Raw genomic sequence first — 7,688 nt, 5'->3', positions numbered from 1 at the left:
TTCCTTCCTTCCTTCCTTCCTTCCTTCCTTCCTTCCTTCCTTCCTCTCTCCCTTCCTCCCTCCCTCCCTTCCTTCCTTCCTTCTACTCTTCAGTCTTTTGTTCTAGATATTCCTCCTCCCAGTAAATCCTGCAAAGCAATGTACCCTAGAGTAAGGGTCTGAGGTCTACAGAGAGAATTCAGGGGACCTGTGATTTTGTATGTTTAAATATTTTTATAACTATTTCAATACAATTGCTTTCCTTTGTGATCCAATGGATTTTATTTTTATGCATTTAAAAACATTCTTCTGAGAAAGGGTCCATAGTTGTTGTTATCCAGTTGTTTCAGTGGTGTTTTGAAACCCCATTTGGGGTTTTCTTGGCAAAGATACTGGAGTGGTTCACCATTTCCTTCTCCAACTCATTTTAAAGATGAGAAAACTGAGGCAAACAGGGTTCAATGAATTGCCCAGGGTCATACAGCCAGTACATGTCTAAGGCTGGGTTTGAACTCAGGTCTTCCTGACTTCAGGCCCAAGGCTCTATCCACTATGCCACCTAGCTTTCCCAAAGGGGGTCCATTTAATTCACCCAAATGCCAAAGGGATCTAGGATACAAGATTAAGAAGCCCTGAATCAATCAGCTTAAGTGAAACCTAAGCCACTCTGCTAGTGATGTAAGGATATCATGAGGTCATAAACCATATTAAATCACATTTTTGAAGTTTTGTCAATTTTAACTGTAATGTGTCTTGCATCTATCTGCTTTCAATTCTCCTAGCCACCATCCTAGTTCACCTCTTGCCTGGATTATTACAGTAGTCTCCTAATTAGCCTCCCTGCTTCCAGTTAATCTTCTCAAATATATCCATCCTTAAGCAGCTGCTAGCATAATAGTCCTAAAGAATAGGTCTGGGAAATACCCTGAGTCCCAGTGTGGTAGAGCAGGCAAATTCCCACACCAGGACCCCCCACATGCCTTAGCATAGACAAAGGAACTGGCAGACCCCACTCTGAGAACCACCATGTGCTTCAGCATAGCCCCAGGAAAATAGGCATGCTCCAGCAGCCAGACCACCCTGTACTTTAGTATAGCCCTAGGGAAGCACAGACACACCCCACTGGGCCTCAGCACATGTCAAAGACCACCACTAGGACCCCAGCTCAGCACCAGGTAAGCTTCCAGACCCCTATAGCTTCCAGCAGCACCAGCCATCCCCAATCACCCCCTCAACACAAAACTAGACACAAAGGACCCCTGGGGGCCTCAAGACCACATCAGCATAGCACCAGGTAAACAGTAAGGGCCTGCAGTCACTGGCACAAGAAGTCTTGAGATAGTGCCCCTTATTATCCTTGGTGCAGAGCTCAAATTTAAAAGAAAAGAAAAAGGCAGAAAAAAAGATAAGCAAAATATAACCAAAAAAAAAAAAAAGAATCTGACCATAGAAAGTTATTGTGGTGATAGGGAAGACCAAGACACAAAATCAGAAAAGGACAACAATGTCAAAACACCTATGGGCAAAATCCTAAAGAAAAATGGGAAATGGTCTCAAGTCCAGAAAAAACTCATGGAAGAGCTCAAAAAGGAGCTTAAAAAGCATAGAAGAGATGTAGAAGAAAAAATGGAAAAAGAAATGAGAGTGATGCAAGACCATTATGAAAAAAAGAGTCGATAGCTTGAAAAAGTTATTTAAAAAGCAGAATTAGTCAATTGGAGAAGAAGACACAAAAATCCATTAAACATCTCCTTAGAGAGCACAATTGGCCAAATGGAAAAGAAAGTATTAAAGCTAATTAAGGAAAACACCTTAAAAGTTAGAATTGGACAAGTGGAAGCTAATGACACTATGAGACATCAAGAATCAACCAGACAAATCCAAAAGAATGAAAAAAATGGAAGAAAATGCAAAATATTTCATGGGAAAAACAACTGATCTGGAAAATAGATCTAGGAGGGACAATATCAGAATCACTGGACTACCTGAAATTCACAATCACAAGGAGAACTGGACAGCATCTTTCAAGAAATTATCAAATTGGGCCAGCTAAGTGGCACAATGGATAGTGTGGAGTCAGGAGGACCTGAGTCAGCCTGTTCCAGTCAGCCCTGGAGTCAGGAGGATCTGAGCTCAAATCCAGCTTCAGACATTTGACACTTAACAGCTGTGTGTCCTTGGGCAACTCACTTAACCCTGATTGGCTCACAAAGAAAAAAAAAGAAGAAATTATCAAGGAAAACTGCCCTATGTCCTGGAACCAGAGGGCAAAATAGACATTGAAAAAATCCACCCATCACCTCAGGAAATATCCCAAAATAAAAACTCTAAGGAACATTATAACTAAGTTTCAGAACTATCAGGTCAAGGAAAAAATACTACAAGTGGCTAGAAAGAAATAATTCAAATATCAAGTAGTCACAATGAGGATTACACATGACTTGGCAACTGCAACATTAGAGGATTGGAAGTCATGAAACACGATATTCTGGAAGGCAAAGGAGCTAAGACTACAACCAAAAGTCACTTCCCCACAAAATAAAGTATCATGGGGAAAAATGGTCATTCAATGAAAGAGAAGGATTTCAAAATTTCCTAAGGAGAAGACCACAACTAAATCAAAAGTTTGACCTCCAATATCAAGACCCGAGAGAAGCATTAACAGGTAAAAAGAGAAAAGAAAACCTATGGGATTCAAGAGAACTAAATTATTTGCATCCCTACATGGGAAGATGATACCTGTAATTCTTAAAAATTACATCACTAACAGTACAGATAGAAGAAATATACAAGGACAGAGGGTATAGGTATAAGGCAAATTTGAGGGAATGAGATTTAAAAAAAATTAAGGGATGAGAAAGAGGAGTATAGTGGATACAGAAGGAAGGGAAAAGTAGAATACAGTAAATTATTTCACATGAAGAGGCACAATAGACCTATTACAGTGGAGGGAAGCTGGGAGGGTGGGTGATAGGCATCACTTGAACCTTACTCTCATTAGTATTGGGTCAAAGCAGGAATAACATACATAATCAGTTGAATATAGAAATCTATCTTCTCTGACAGGGAAGTAGGAGGGAGGAGATTAAATAAAGGGGAGGAGGTGGGGAAGGGAGGGCAGATCAGGGAAGGTGGTAGACAGAAGCAAAACACTGGTGAGGAAGGAAAGGGTGGAAGGAGAGAGAGAGAGAGAACAAACTGAAGGAAGAATAAGATGGAGGGAAATATACACAGGCAGTAATCATAAAATGTGAATGTGAATGGGAAGAACTCTCCCATAAAACAGAATCAGACAACAATGTGGATCAAAAACCAGAATCCTACAATATGTTGTTTACAAGAAACACATTTGAAGAAGAGGCATACACAGAATAAAAGTAAGGGGCTGGAGCAGAATCTTTTATGCTTCAGCTAAAGTAAAATAAAAGCAGGGAGGAGCAATCCTGATCTCTGACAAAGTAAAAAAAAATAGTCATAATTAAAAGAGATAAGTAAGGAACCTACATCTAACTAAAAGGGACCAAAGACAATGAAGTAATATCAATACTAAACATATATGCAGCAAGTGGTATAGCATCCAGATTCTTAAAGGAGACGTTAAGTGAGTTACGGAAGAAATAGACAGCAAAACTATACTAATGGGGGACCTCAACTGTTCCCTCTCAGAACCTGATAGATCCAACAACAACAACAAAAAAAAAACAAGAAAGACACTAAAGAGGAAAATAGAATATTAGAAAAGTTAGAAATGACAGACCTTTGGCATGATTTAGACACAAAAGGTCACACCATAAGTAAATTAGAAGAGCAAGGAATAGGTCCACCTGTCAGATCTATGGGGAGGGGAAGAATTCATGACCAAACAGGAGATAGAGAGCATTAAAATGTAAAATAGAGAATTTCTATTATTGAATTTAAAAGTTTTTGCACAAACAAAACCAATGCAACCAAGATTAGAAGGAAAGCAGGAAGCTAGAGAACAATCTTTCCAGCAAGTATTTCTGATAAAGGCCTCATTGCTCAAATATATAGAGAACTGAGTCAAATTTACAATAATACAAGCCATTCCCCAATTGATAAATGGTCAAAGGACGTGAACAGGCAGTTTTCTGATGAACAAATCAAAGCTATCTATAGTCATATGAATAAGTACTCTAAATCACTTTTGATTAGATAAATGAAAATTAAAACAACTCTGAAATACCACCTAACACCTATCAGATTTGCTAATATGACAAAACAGGAAAATGATAAATGTTGGAGGGGATGTGGGAAAAACACTAATGCCCTCTTGATGGAATTGAGAACTGATCCAGCAATTCTGGAAAGCGATTTGGAACTATGCCCAAAGGCCAACCAAGCTGTGCATACCCTTCGATCCAGTAATACCACTACTAGGTCTGTATCCCAAAGAGACCCTAAAAAAGGGAAAATCTCCTACATGTGCAAAAACATGTTTGTAATAGCACTCTTCATGGTGACAAAATATTGGAAATCCAGAGGATGCCCATCAACTGGGAAATGGCTGAACAAACTGTGGTACATGAATGTAATGGAATACTATTGTTCAGTGAGAAATGATGAACAGGCAGTTTTCAGAAATAACCTGGAAAGACTCGTATGAACTTTGTGTGAACAAAGTGAAATGAGTAGAGTCAGGAAATCATCGTACACAGCATCAGCAACATTGTGTGATGATCAATTATGAATGACTCAGTTCTCAGAAACACAATGATACAAGACAAGTACAAAAAACTCACAAAAATAATGCTATTTATATCCAGATAAAGAATTGATGGGCTCTAAATGCAGATTGAAGTATATATTTTTCACTTTCCTCTTTCTTGTATTTTTTCTTTTGATCTCACAAATGTGACAAATATAGAAATATTTTTCATGATAATGCATTTTTAAACTATATCAAATTGCCTACTATTTTCAAAAGAGGGGAAGGGAGGGAGAAAAATTTGGAACTCAAAATCTTGTAAAAATTAATGCTAAAAATTCTCTTATCATGTAACTGGGGAAAAATTAAATATTATTTAGAAAAAAGAGTAGGTCTGGCCACCTGACATCTATGTTCAAAATACTTCATTAGCTTCTATTGCCTCTAGGATCTAATATGAACCCCTCTGTTTGGGATTTAAAGTCCTTTCCATCCTTCTTTGGCCTGCTGTTCAGGCTGCTTCAATAATACTTCCCTTCACATATTTTACATTCAGTTAATCTGGTCTGCTAGCTTTACCTTGTACACAATATTTCATCTCCCATCTCTTGTGAGAATGTTTTCCATGCCCAAATGACACCACAAATCATCCAAATAATACTTTGTGTACATTTTGTTTTAATTATTTGCCTTTAAAAATAGATCTTACACTCCACAAAGAAATTGTCATATCTCTACTTCCTTTCTTCCCAACTCTCAGAAAAAGTTGTCTACATACATGGTCTCCACTTCCTCTCTTCTTCTCAACCTGTCCTCTCATCTCACTTACCTTTGAATCTGGCTTCCAACTTCATCAACTGACTGAAACTGCTCTCTTCAAACTCACCAATGATCTTCAAATTGCCAAATGTAATGGACTTCTTAATTCTCATCCTTTTCAAACTCTGTGGCTCCAAGAAGCTGTAGGGTGTGCAGTGGTCACACCCTGTTAAAACCATATTGGTAGACAAGCTAAACCAGTTTGAGTGTAACCAACAGGCCTCATGCCCCTCTGTGATTTATGAGGGTGTCTACCCCAAGCATGTGAAGACTTCCCTTCAGAAGAATGAAAGAATGAGAACAATTTGTTCCAACAGCCTTGAAGGTGCCTGAAGCAGATGCTGTGGAGAGCTTAGAATTTGGCTGGACATTGAAGACACCAAGGTCATCCACTGCATCCCAAGCCATCATCAGTCATCTTGACTTTTGTTCTGCTACTGGACTTTGATGACTCTGGAAGAGAGAGTGAGGCTGATGACTTTGTATAACTCTGCCTCACTTAAATCCAATTCACTTGAAAGTCAAGACATCACCTGTGATATCACTGGTCCTCTTTAAAAATGAAGGTCCACCACCAACAACAGTAGCAGCAGCAGCAGTATTTAACAGTGTTAAACACTTCCTCATCCAGGAAATTCCCTTTTCTAGATTTTCACAATACTGCTCTCTCTAGGTTCTTCTCAAAAGAGCTGAAACCAGTTCAGAGCTGTTGATGGAAAATGAAGTTACCTGGAAAGTTCTAATCTGAGGAAAGACTTGGAGGTGGGGTGGAGGGAGGGATTAGTGCTCTGCCCTTCAGACTGCCAATCACAGTGGAGAGACCATTGAGGGAGTTGAAAAGGTGTTGACTATTAAAAACCGTGTCAATCTCTTATCTGTGTCTTTGCACTGGACTTTATTCCTTCCTAATCATTATATCTTAGAATTCTTATTTTCCTTCATGCCTCACTTAAGCATCACATTCTACATGAAGTTTTTTCTAATTCTTCCCAATGCCAGTGTTGTCTCCCCCCAAACTACTTTGCATGTCTGTGGCTATATATATTCAAATACATGTGTATATATGTATATGTACATACACAATATAATTTTATATGATCTACAAGACAGAACATGTTTATAACATAACACATTATATATGTGTATATATTTATTTAAATAGTTCCCACCCTTAAGGAGTTTATATTCTATCAGAGAAGACAATATGTATATGGATATGTGTATTGTGTGCATGTACATTGTATGTAGGCATACATGTGTGCATACATACACACATACACATGTGTATGCACACACATATAAAGTAAAGAAAGAGAAAGAAAGAAGCAAAGGAAGAAGCAAAAGAAAAAGGAAGGAAGGAGGGGCGGCTAGGTGGCGCAGTGCATAAGAGCACTGGCCCCGGAGTCAGGAGGACCCAGGATTGGTTCCAGCCTCAGATACTTAACACCCACACAAAAAAAACTGGCTGTGTAACCTTGGGCAAGTTACATAACCCCAACTGCTTTAAAAAAAAAGGAAGGAAGAAAGGAAGGGAGGGAGGAAAGAACAGAAGGAAGAAAGGAAGAGTGGATAATTACATATCAGTATAATAAGTATATTAAGAGTGGGTCTGACTTAAGCCAATGTCCTGTTGGTTTAGGTTTTGTGTCCAACATTTTTGCTAGTTGCAAAGCATAAAAAAGGAAAGGGATGGACAGGGAGACAATTTATCACCCCAAAAAGCTTACAATCTTTCTATGGGGAGACTATTACTATGGTAGTGCCTCCCCCCTCCCCTATGGCCTTGTAACTGTTTTCTATATTCCTATACAGAAAATATATCTATATACCTTTGTATAAAATAGATACATGGCAATGGGGAAGAAGGGAGGCACTACCAAGTCACTTAATCTTTCTGGGAAATCTAAAATATCAAAAGGAATTGAAAGCTGTGATTTCCAAGGTCCCCCCTTTTTTTCCAGCTCAAAATCCTGTAACCTTCTGGTTATGGGAATAGCAGGTCTCTTGATGGTGCCCAGTTCATATTGAACTGATTTCGCTCAATAGGTGAAAGAGCACTTGTTCCACAATGAAGCTACTTGAATTCAAATTCCAGTTCTGAACCTAATTGTTGTGTGACCCAGGTCAAGTCACTCAGACTCTGCATGATTAAAAATGAAGTTTCTTTCCTTCTTTTCCTTTCTTTCTTTCTTTCTTTCTTTCTTTCTTTCTTTCTTTCTTTCTT

The 7,688-nt window shown here is 38.6% G+C and overlaps 1 long non-coding RNA gene across 2 annotated transcripts in view; it reads right to left on the bottom strand.

The window, feature by feature from the left end:
* Positions 1 to 5,587, bottom strand: part of LOC138167208 (uncharacterized) — a 114,666-nt gene extending 109,079 nt beyond the window's left edge. For both annotated transcript variants that reach the window (XR_011169824.1, XR_011169825.1), the window contains exon 1: positions 5,475 to 5,587. This is a non-coding gene — a long non-coding RNA (uncharacterized lncRNA). The remainder of the gene's footprint in view (positions 1 to 5,474) is intronic.
* Positions 5,588 to 7,688: the final 2,101 nt, after the last annotated feature.

The sequence above is a fragment of the Petaurus breviceps genome, unplaced genomic scaffold, assembly GCF_028583685.1.
Source record: "Petaurus breviceps papuanus isolate PSGF00001 unplaced genomic scaffold, PetGlider_PUasm1.0 229, whole genome shotgun sequence".
NCBI lineage: Eukaryota > Metazoa > Chordata > Mammalia > Diprotodontia > Petauridae > Petaurus > Petaurus breviceps.
The sequence above is the reverse complement of the archived record's forward strand: the minus strand, read 5'-3'. Positions and strand labels throughout refer to the sequence as shown.